The sequence below is a fragment of the Natator depressus genome, chromosome 14, assembly GCF_965152275.1.
Source record: "Natator depressus isolate rNatDep1 chromosome 14, rNatDep2.hap1, whole genome shotgun sequence".
Lineage (NCBI taxonomy): Eukaryota > Metazoa > Chordata > Testudines > Cheloniidae > Natator > Natator depressus.
The window spans coordinates 36,338,886-36,351,049 of record NC_134247.1 but is presented as its reverse complement, the minus strand read 5'-3'; positions in this window follow the sequence as shown (position 1 = coordinate 36,351,049).

Below are 12,164 nucleotides of genomic sequence, written 5' to 3'. Positions count from 1 at the left end.
TGCCGCCAGTCACCGGTGCTCCAGGCAGCGTGGTAAGGAGGCAGGGAGAGGGGGGGTTGGATAGAGGGCAGGGGACTTCAGGGTGGTGGTCAGGGGGCAGGGGTGTGGATAGGGGTTGGGGCAGTCAGAGGGCGGGGAACAGGGTGGTTGAATGGGGGCGGGGGTCCCTGGGGAGCAGTCAGGAAGGAGAGGGGGGTTTGGATGGGGCAGCGGGGGGCAGTCAGGGGCAGGGGTTTCAGGGGCAGTCAGGGGACAGGGAGAAGGGGTGGTTGGATGTGACAAGGATCCCAGGGGGCCATCAGGAAGGAGAGGGGGGTTAGATGGGGCGGCGGGGGGCAGTCTGGGGCAGGGGGTCTGGGGGCGGACAGGGGACAGAGAGCAGGGGGTGGATGGAGCAGGGATCCCAGGGGAACTGTCAGCGGGTGAGAAGCAGGGGTGGGTCAGATAGGGGGTGGGGGCCGGGCCATGCCTGGCTGTTTAGGGAGGCACAACCTCCCCTAACTGGCCCTCCATACAATTTCAGAAACCCGATGCAGCCCTCAGGCCAAAAAGTTTGCCCACCCCTGCTCTAGCCCATAAGTTGTGGCTGAGTTAAAGATCTTTTAGGAAGAGATATCCAGTCCTGATTGAAAGATGTACAATCTTCAGTGATGTACAATCTACCACATCCTTAGGTGAGTTATTCCAATGGTTAATTCTCTCACTGTTAAAAAATTGTGCCCTATAAAAAGTCTGAATGTGTCTTGCTTCAGCTGTCAGCCTCAAATGTTTCCCTCCCATTTCCCCCACCCCCACCTTCAGCAATTATGGTTTCTGCTGCTTGTACTTCTTCCCCAACTCTGGTGGCAAAGTTGGGTCAAGTTCTCTTTCTCCCTGTTCAGTGTTTCTCTCTCCTCTTTCTCCAGCCAGATGAGGAGGAGTGCATTTTGGGCCAGGAACACACAGCACACACACACAGGTAGGGCCACACCCCACTGCAGACACAGACTGAAGTCAGTTCTGTGTGAGAGGACTCCCCCAGCACTCACGTGCACACACCTTTTTTGGAGATAAACCCAAAATAATACTGTCTTGCACTTTATAGAAAAATCTGCACAGAGCAAGCTCAATGTGAAGAGAGATGTGCACATTTCTTGCCCTCCCAGTTAGAAATTGCAGAAACTGGGTTTTATTATAAATAAGAAATAAGTTTATTAACTACGAAAGATGGATTTTAAGTGAATATAAGAGACAACAGACAGAACAAAGCAGATTACTAAGCAAATGAAATCAAACATGCAAACTAAGCTAACAAGGAGTCTTCACTAAAGAAATTGGCTACAAATAGTATTTCTCACCCTAGATAGTCTTGCAGGCAGATTACAGAAAGTCTTGAAAGGCAGCTGCACTGGTCTCCCTCTTGAGACCTCAGGTATTATTACTCACAAGATAGGCACCCTTCCAGCTTGGGTTCAACCCTTCTCCCCTGAGTTCAGTTTTTGCTTCCAGGTGTTTTTTCAGTATCTCCTTGGGTGGAGAGGCAGAGGAGAACGATGATGATGTCATTCCCCTGCCTTCTATAACTCTTGTGTAAGGCAGGAACCCTTTGTCTTCTAGTGGAAAACCACTGGCATTCCAAAAGAGGAAGAGGCGTATCCAGTACCAGGTGACTCGGGCCCACATCTCCACATGGCTGTGGTAGCCATTGCTCATAGACTGCTTCCAGGGTCTACAGGAAGACTAAGCTCTTTCACAGTCCATTGTCTCTACTAATGACCCATCAGCCCCCTCTGGCTTTTTCATTGTTGTACCTGAAGGGCTGGTTGGGCGTGATACCCAAAGTAACGCATTTGAAATACAGATACATAGTTAATATTCCTAACTTCAGATACAAAAATGATACAGGCATACCAATTGATAATCACATTCAGTAAGTCATAACCTTTCCAATGATATCTCACATGAGCCATCTTGCATAAAGTATATCTCCGTTAAGTCATATTCATACCATAAGTATATTTTCATAAAGAATATGGAGTGAAAAGTCACAACTTGTACTCACTTAACATCTCTCTCTTTGTACTTAAATAAACTTATTTTATTCTTTAATCAAAACTAATCCTGTGTTGTGAATTGTTTGGGTAACTCCATTTCAGGGAGCAAACAACGGTATGTCGATCCCCTTTGAGAGGCAACAGACCTAATCTACCTTGACTGTCCAGGAGAGGGCTGGACAGTGCAGAATACACTTCTCTGGGGAAAATCTGGGATGGGAAGTGTGTTGGGGTCACTCTGCAAGTGGTAACAAAGGCTGCTGGGAGCAAGAGTGTGGCTGGTGTGTTGTGGACAGGCTGCTGGGATCAGAGTTGCTGGACCAGGGCTGTGGCTATACACAGACACCCAGGGTGTGACCGGCATCCTGGCAGGCTGACTGTGAGCGACCCAGTGCTTGTCTACACTGGCACTTTACAGTGCTGCAACTGTCTCGCTCAGGGGTGTAAAAAAACACCCCCGAGTTTCAGCGCTGTAAAGCACCAGTGTAAACAGTGCACCAGCGCTGGGAGCCGTGCTCCCGCCACTTGTAGCTACACCCCTCATGGCATTGCCAGTGTAGACTAACGCCCAGGTTGGCAGCTACAACAGCAAAACATTGTGAGGCACCCAGGGTAGAGGGTAGAGGGCAAGGTGACGCAGCCCCTCCTAATGGACTTTGTGTGAAGCTATAAACTAAGGTTGGAAGCCAAGCAGTTATAACCTGTCTTCCCGTAGTTCCTAGAGGCCCTAACCAGGATTTTAATACAAATGGCAATTGTTCTAGGAAACTTTAGCTCTGAAGTAATAAACACACCCCTCAACAACAAGAGTAACCGGGTGGAACTTCATGTCCTGTGATATACTGGGGGTTAGACTAGATCAGTGGTTCTCAACCTGTTTACCATTGTGGGCCGCATAGGCAGATCTCTATGTCACTATATATACTATTTGTATCATGGGCAGCACATGAACCTCCTCCCGTCAGGGAGGCTAGCCCCCCGACCCTGCCTGAGGCCCCTCCCCTGCCCCACCCCTTTTGCCTGCCAGAGACCCCTATCCCCCCCACCCCCCCCCCACTGGCTGAAGGAGTCCAGTCGAACCAACCTGAGCACTGGCCTGTTCACCTGAGCCGCCTCGAGCCCTGGACCACCAGCTGGCCAGCCCCCGCCTTGCTGGCCGCCCTGCGTCCTGGGACGCCGGTCTCACCTGACCCCTGGGACACCAGATGGCCTGAGCACCAGCCCAACCCCTGGGCTGGCCCAAGCCACCCCCAGCCACGGCCTTCCCAAGCTGAGTCCCCGCCAGCTTCTGGGGACAGGGGGAGCGAGGGTGGGGACTCAGAGCGGAGCATGGACGGGGCCACGGCCTGGGTTAGGGGACACTTAGCCTCCTCTGGCCTATTATACCCCGCATCCATGACCTGTATGGCCCTGAGGATGTCACACGGGTAGCAGCTGAGTGCTGATTGGGCCACAAGCAGCTCACGGGTTGAGAACCACTGGACAAGATGCTCATGTGGGTCCCCTTAGGCATTAAACTCCATGAATGTATGAACCTGAATAACCTTGAGAGCAAAAAGCCAGAAGGACAGGGTAAGGAACAACTGAAGGTGGCCAGTTTTCATATATTATTAATTAATTGATTAATTAATTAATTAATTAATACAATTTTTGAACTGCAGAAAGAAATCAGGGAAAATATGCAGATGTTTTGTTTCTTTTTAAACCAATATTTAACTTTTTTTTTAAACCCAACCAGTTGTAGAGATGGTTGATTCCTTCATGCATGCCCCCCTTTATCCCCCCTCTACCTGTTGCCCTCCCCTCCAACCACCACCAAAAAAGAAACCTCCAGAATCTCAATTTTGGAGAACATTTTACAAAAAATATTGTAAATCTCATTTGTCCAAACCAGTTCTAGGTGTAACCCACTCCTGTAGGAAAGAGAGGGTAAAACTGACTGCCTTAGGGACTGTTCCCAATGGCAATGTACAGAACCTAGATATTAGGGCAAAAGGTGCTTTAGAGACACTAAGAGATGGTGGTTAGTAGTTCTTCTCTTTTAATCTGACTTACTCACATGTGCTGCCACAATTAAAGTCAGTAAAATTAATTTATTGTATAGAGATGCCGCCTTAATAATGTTTGATATTGTATGCTGTAATAGAAGAGATTATGGGTGTAACACGACAGGCATCAATGGGATTATATAAAGACATTCAGGGGGAAAGAAGCTAGCTGCTACAGGTAGACGTAAGGTGTGGCATGATTATGTTAATAGATCTTGGCAGAAGGTATTGGCACCTGTTTGCTGAAAGTGAGCCATACACGCCTACGGTTAAACTGAAATCTGGCATAAGAAGGCACAACCCCAGTGATATCAGTGTCGTTTTGTTTCCAGCACCAGCAAGAACTATGACCTTTGTAAATGTCACTGAAAAGTAAATGATCTAAAAAATGAAGGAAAATATGAGCATTAGTGACACAAGACATGATATAATCTATGATTGTAAGCCCCTTAGGGCAGGGACCAACTTTTTGTTCTGTGTTTGTACAGCGCCTAGCACAATAGGGTCCTGGTTTTCCCTAGAGCCCCTAGGCACTATGGTAATACAAATTATTGACCAATGTATCCTGGCTAGCCTATATATATATATATATATGTATATATAATCCACCCCATATGTACTTTAGTATGCATTAAGCACAAATACCATTAAGCACACATATTATGGCAGTTATCTAATGTAAATTTACTAAAATTCTGTTCACTTATTCTAAGTATGCTATAACACCTTCCATTAGCCCAGAGGTGCCCAAACCGTGGGGCCTGCCCCCCTAGGGGGGTGCGGAGGAAAGTGCAGGGGTGTGTGGCCAGGGCCCGGGCCAGCCCACACAGATGTTATGCTTATAAGAAGCACACGGGATCTTTTTTTCAGGGGAAAAGGCAATAACCCGCTTTTATTGAAGATACAACAATTAGCATATGCATTCAATCTCACCACACACACACACAAACACACACACACACTGTCCCGCCAGTCAATGTTATAGTTACCAGTCCAGAGTCCGGATCAACCTAGTGGCCAGCTTGGCTGATCACCAATAGGGAGGAGCTGGGTTACGTCGGTCGTGACACGATGCTCCAGGGAAATCTTGGCAGGATGAACCCAAAGTTTTATGGCAAGGCACCCTGTTTATATAGTGATTTTCCTTCATTGGGACCAATGAGTTTTGCACAGTCATCAATTGTTGTTGACGAGTGCTTATTTTCTTAAATTGTCCTTCTCATCCTTTATCTTGTTCTTTCATCAAGTTCCTCAGGGAGTTATCCCATGCTGGTTTTGATCACAGCTATCTTGTCCCCATTGATAGGTGCCTGTCTCATTTTTAGAGTCGTCAATCTGCCCTCCTCTGATATTTCAATAGGGGCGTGTTGCAGCCTCTTGGCGCTCTTGCATCTGTCTCCAGTTCCCCCCTAGACCATCTGGTTCAGCGATGGCCTTCACACTTATCTCTTAACCCACACATTCCTCATTCACACGCAAAACAAAATTAATTTACACAGAACATTTTGAACAGGAACATCAAGTTGCAATGCAAAAGAAAACAATCATTGCATTCTTTTACTTATTTTAAAATGCTAAACCTACAACAAATTGGTGACCCTCAAAGGTCTGTCACTGCCTTGAAATCAGCCCAGACACAAATTCTGGCTGATGTATCTCTACCAATGGCCCATTACGCCATTCCTTTCTGCTATTCAAAAAAGGGTGGCTGGTAGGATATGATCAAATCATACACCAATACATTTAATACATGTTACATTATTATTCTTTATCCTTCATTCTCAGTTATATAAAATACAAACATCAAATCCTACTACTACACAGAGCCGGGAAGGAAGCGCCACTCACCAGCTCCACTCCTGGCCCTGGCTCCAGCCCCGGCTGCTGCTCCCCGCCCCAGCTGTGGTCCCAACCTTGGCTCCCTTACTCCATCTGTGTCCCCCCGCCTTCTCCCCCCCGGAGCTGTGACCCTGATCCCAGTCCCAGTCCGGGGTGCGGAGGAGGGAGGGCGTGTGGTGCAGACAGGGATAAGAGGGAGCAGGAGGTAAAAGGTTTGGGGACCACTGCAGTAGCCGAAGTAAGCTTTGGCTTCTTAAGTAACCATGCAAACTGTCAGGATCAGGACATAGGAGTAATTTATCACCGTGGCAGGAAGGGAGTTACTCTCACAGGCCAGTACTAGAGGTCCCAAAGGAAGTGGACAAGACATATAATTCTTCTACGGTAGTACAAACCTAGGAGGTGCCTTCATGCCCCTTGGTACCTGGAATGCATGTGTTCAGAAGAAAGATAAGGGGTTCCCCAATGTACCAGAAAAACAAAGTAGAAATATGATTGGTTAAATCTAGTTTCAGATTATGTACACAGGTTTCAGAGTAACAGCCGTGTTAGTCTGTATTCGCAAAAAGAAAAGGAGGACTTGTGGCACCTTAGAGACAAATAAATTGGTTAGTCTCTAAGGTGCCACAAGTCCTCCTTTTCTTATTATGTACACAGTACCTTTTACTTGTACACAGGAATGGTAGAAAAAGATAGATTTATGGGTGTAATTTTGGGAGCACACCTTCTTTGTAAGGTCAGTGTATCAACACTGCATAAGATGGTTTCCCATAGACTGGTATCGTATTAAAACTTTCCCCTGTTCTATATTATTATTGAATACAAGCAACAAGCCTGACTGCCATTCAGTATTCCCTCTAATTTTTCCCACCTATGTGCAGAATGAATTTTGTTATTTGCACCAATATGGAGGTGATGTGTGGTGGGGGTGGGGCTGAGGGGCTTGGAGTGTGGGAGAGGGTTCAGGGCTGAGGCAGAGGGTTGGGGGGTGTGTGTGGGGGTGAGGGCTCTGGCTGGGGCTGCAGGCTCTGGGGTGGGGCCAGGGATGAGGGGCTCAGGGCTGGGGCAGAAGATTGGGGTGTGGGGAGGGAGGGCTCCGGGGTGGGGCTGGGAATGATGGGCTCAGGGCTGGGGCAGGAGGTTGGGGTGCAGGGGGTAAGGGCTCCAGCTGGGGGTGCGGGCTCTGGGGTGGGGCTGGGGATGAGGGGTTTGGGGTGCAGGCTGCCCCAGGGCTACGGCGGGGAGAGAGGACTCCCGCAGAGCTCTCTCCCTGCAAGAAGCACCTGGTCTGGGGGCGGGGGGTACCTCTCCCTGCCCTGGCAACTCCAGGGCTGGGGCCATGGGAGAAGTGCGTCTCCCATGGTCACGGCAGGTCTGGGCCAGGGTTGGGTTGGGGCCGCGGGATAGGTGCATGTCCCCTGGCTACGGCAGGTCCGTGCTGGGGCTGGGTTGGGGCTGTGTGAGAGGCGCCTCTCCCACAGCTGCAGCAAGGGCTGGGCTGGGTTGGGCTGGGCTTGTTTGGGGTGCATTGGGGCCGGCGGTGGGGGGGGGGGTGTTATACCAATAAAATAAAAACCAGCAGGATCTTATTAAAGGGGAAAAGGCAAAATACCACATTTATTGTGAATACAGAAAGAATCATAGTAAGCAGTTAGTTACAGCTATAACATTCCATTCAATTTCATATTTATTCACATATTCATTCATACACACACACACACACACACACACACACACACACAGAGGTTCTGCAAGGTTGTTATCATAGTTACCAGCCTTAGAGTTGCTCATGCCAAGCCACTGGCCAGGCGGCCTGGACACGAGGAGGGAGCAGGGCCTTGTCAGATGCTCATCTGATGCTCCTGGAAGTTGGTTTGCAGAATCAGACCCCAAAGTTCTCACTTTCTAGAGTCCATTTTTATAGGAATTTCTTCCTATGCCAGTCTATGGGAATTGCTTCATCATGCTGTTGCTGAATCAATCAGCAGATGGCACATTCCTGACGGCTCCGTGCTGCCAGATGTTATCTTGTTCTTTGTTTCTCCCATTCTTGAGGCTGTTCAGTGGATTACAGTCTGCCCTCCGGGGGTCCTCTGCTTATTTCCACTTGACACCTTCTTCAGCTGACGGACACTGGATTCTTAGGCTGGCACCTCCCTGATCATTCAGTTATTATCCACACCAAGCATCCATACACATACATCCTCTATCTCTATTTTAATCACAATTATTAACAAAGCGAGATGAATACAACAAAAGGGCGGGGAGTCTCTCTGGGTGCTGTTTCTGTTGTTACAGAGTATTGCTTTGAGTCTCTCTCTGTGTGAGGGGTAGTGTTACAAAGAATTGCTTTGAGAACAGACTCTGTCTTAGAATGTACTAACACAATTAGCAGCTTGCAAGTTTCACACAGAGTGGGAGAGAAACGGTAAAAACAAGAGACCAAAAACCAAGAGACCTCTTAATTAGTAATACCCTGGAATTTAAACTATGGGGAATCAAACTCATTTGTGATTTTAATACAGAACTTCTTTAATATGATCCAACAAGGGGCGCATCTCCCCCAGCCGCGGCATGTCCATGGCTGGGCTGGGTCAGGTCCAGGGCTGGAGGAGAGGAATTCCCCACGGCTGCGCAGCTTAGAGGGAACTTAGCTACCATTGGTTCTTTGGTCTCTTGGATATATTTCATAATGAACCAAAGTGCGTCTGAGCAACTGACTATGCAATTTACCAGTAAAATAATAGTAGATACGAGCATACATATCCTGATCCCAGTGAGAGGAAAACTACATAGGGCATGAATTCATCAAACTGACTCCTACTTTGTGGGCTATATGAGGAAAAGGAGATGGAGTGAGAGAGGGAGGAGAAAGAACAAGCTCTGGAAGTGCAAAACCACTGCACTGAGCATTGGTGCCTCGATGGACATACTGCGATATACAGGAAATACATGGAAGAGCTATATCGTTTTACCATTTCTTTTCTATTATCTTCCTTGCTGTCTTATTTAAGTAATTCTGTTATGTTACTGTGACATATCCAGGGTACAATCCAGATTAATAAGTAGCTGTGTCACCCCTGCCCTCTAACCTGGTGTGTCCTTTACATTACATTGCTGCAGTAGCTTCCAGTCTGGACATCTCATAAACAAGCTCCAGCTTGCAAGTCACTCCCAGCTCCATCTGTGTGTGCTGCAGTCAGCCAGCCATACCTTGGCTTTTAGCAGCCTTGGTTATGTTGCAGGGTGACCCCAATATACCCCCAATCCAGGATCTTCCCCAGAAATGTAGGTCCAGCCCTCTCTTGGACAGTACAGATATGTTAAGTTTGTTATTCTTGTAAGGGAATCATACACACAACTTGTTACCCCAAATGGAGTTCCCCAGCCACTTCAACTTGAAGGCACTGGATAAGATAAAACAATAAAACTTGGTTATTAACTACAAAGAGATTTTAAGCGAGTACAAGTAATGGGGCATGAAAGTCAGAAATGGTTACAACAAAAATAAAGAAAAAACACAACTAGTGCCTAACTTAATAAACTACATTAGATTCAAGAAAAGTTTTCTAAACCACATGCTTCCAGCAATCTTACTGTCCCAACAATTTAGGTCAGGACCCTGCCCTCAGAGTCCAACAGCTGCTTCCTTTGTCACTTCAGTGCAGTGAATGTGATGAGCAGGGAAAGAGAGAGAGAGATGCTTTGGGGTGTTTGTCCATCCTTTTTATAGTTTCAGTCCCCTTCTTGAAAAAACTTTTTCCAGCTGGATACCAGGAGACAGAATATCTATGGGGAAGGATGTTCCTTGCTGCTTTTTTCTGACCTGTTTGAGCTTCTTTTGTTTTCCTTCCTGCTTGATGACTCCATTTACTGCTTACATCCTTTGAGACCTGTTTGCCAACCTCAGTTTGGAACATTTGCCAATAACATCATACAGGGAAATCTTATAACTTCACATACAGTGCTGCTACACACATTTTATTAGGACAATAATGTTCAGCAAATCATGATAGATGAAATTTATAATAGATAGTATCCACTGTTATAGATTGATAGTAGACGAGGGTCTAGGCTCAGGGATATATGAGAGGATACTGTCATTTCACTATTCCTTTTTCAACATCTTTCTCATGATGGTTTCCCATAGACTGGTATAGTATTAAAACTTTCCCCTGTTTTATATTATTATTGAATACAAGCAATAAACCTGACTGCCATTCAATGTTCCCTCTAATTTTTCCCACCTATGTGCAGAATGAATTTTGTTATTTGCACCAATATGGAGGTGATGTGTGGTGGGGGTGGGGCTGTGGGGCTTGGAGTGTGGGAGGGGGTTCAGGGCTAGGCAGAGGGTTGGGGTGTGTGTGGGGGGGTTCAATGAATAATCCTTTTATTTTGTGAATTAACTGAGAGAAGTTGTTAGTTAATTAACCTGTGTACAGTGCTTAGGCACCCATTTGCAAATGCCGATATCCTATTTCTTTCCTGCAATTCAGTTTTCATACAGACTTAAACCAAAGAAATCTTAGTTTTGGCCTGGCTGTTTCATTGTGCAATGTTACCAATTTATTTATTCTACACAAAGCTACAGACACCTGGATTATTAGAAACTTGATGCTTTACATGTGTTGGGCCAGTGAAATGGTGTTCCCTGGAGTCAGAGAGTCCACTGACATTTTGGGGACAACGACCAGGGTTTGACAAATAGCCATGAAGGCCAGTTGGCTGAGGAAAAAGTATATGGGGATGTGAAGGCAGGAGTCCACTTGGATTAGAAACAAGAGGAGTGTGTTTCTGGACATGGTGGTAAGGAAGGCAAGTAAAATCATGGTAAGGAGGAAGGTGTGTGTCTCCGTTTGGTTCAGAAGCCCCAGCAGAATAAATTCTGTCTGTGAAGTTACATTTGCCCTCTCTGTTTCTGCTTCACTTGGTTTGACCTGATGGAGAGAGTTTTAAAAAACAAAACAAACAAACAGCCCTCTTATGAAATATATACATTACATAGGGCAACAACAAGGGAGTGTAAATGAGAACCCAGATTCTGCCTTCTGTGAACAAACAAACAAAACCCCAGCCATTCTGCTTAAAGAACACCATGTGCCGTACTTCCCGGAAAGTTTTAATTATTTAGGTTAAAACCTTTGAAGGATGACCTCTGATTTTGGGTGACTACAGGTTTGATGTCCAGTTTGAGACACTTTCAGCTTGGATTTCACTTCTGATGAGCACCCAGAAGTTTAAATCAAGTCACTGGAAAATACAGGCACACAGCATCACTGAACATGAGTATCCATGGCCAAGATTATGCAAAGTATCTCTTGATTTTTGGTGCTCACCTTCAATCGCATCCTCCTCACCATAATCAATTATTCATGATTAATTATGATTAATTATTAATATTATATTTCTTTAAATTGCTGTTCCATAGCCAAGCAGAAGCACAATATTTAGCCTTGCGGATCATTTTCCCATTTGGAGAAGTCAGTCATGCAAAGTCAGGCGTTTTCTTGGTGCACTTTGTTTAAAAGAAGTACTAAAAAAATTTTCACAGCACTGGTAACAAACTTCACACAGAAGCTAAGTAAGCAGAAACCTCAGGTCAGTCACTGCTACCTTGTTCCAAGAATTGGCTGTCTTTAGCCTCAGTCTCGCTCTTTCTCTTGGGGTTTTTTCACATCTGAAAAATTCTCAAAACTATTTCCTCTTCCTGCCCTCGTTTATGACCTTTACCCCCCTGCCCAATTACTCTAAGCTCTCCACCCTCCTACAAGATCCCATGGACCTCAAAGTTCAGCTTGGGAAGTAGCCCTGCTTTCGTGCATCTGCTCTGCAATACAAAGGAACCTCAGAGCTTTAACACCTAGGGTACATCATAGACTCATAGAATATTAGGGTTGGAAGAGACCTCAGGAGGTCATCTTGTCCAACCCCCTGCTCAAAGCAGGACCAGCACCAACTAAATCATCCCAGCCAGGGCTTTGTCAAACTGGGCCTTAAAAACCTCTAAGGATGGAGATTCCACCACCTCCCTGGGTAACCCATTCCAGTGCTTCACCACCCTCCTAGTGAAATAGTGTTTCCTGATATCCAACCTAGACCTCCCCCACTGCAACTTGAGACCATTGCTCCTGCAGCTGGGACTCGAGGTGAGGGGGATGGGGCTGGAGTTGGTGCTCATGCCGCCTCGTGCTCCAGGGCTGGGGGCACTGAGGTTGGGGGCACTGGGGCAGCACCTCCCACC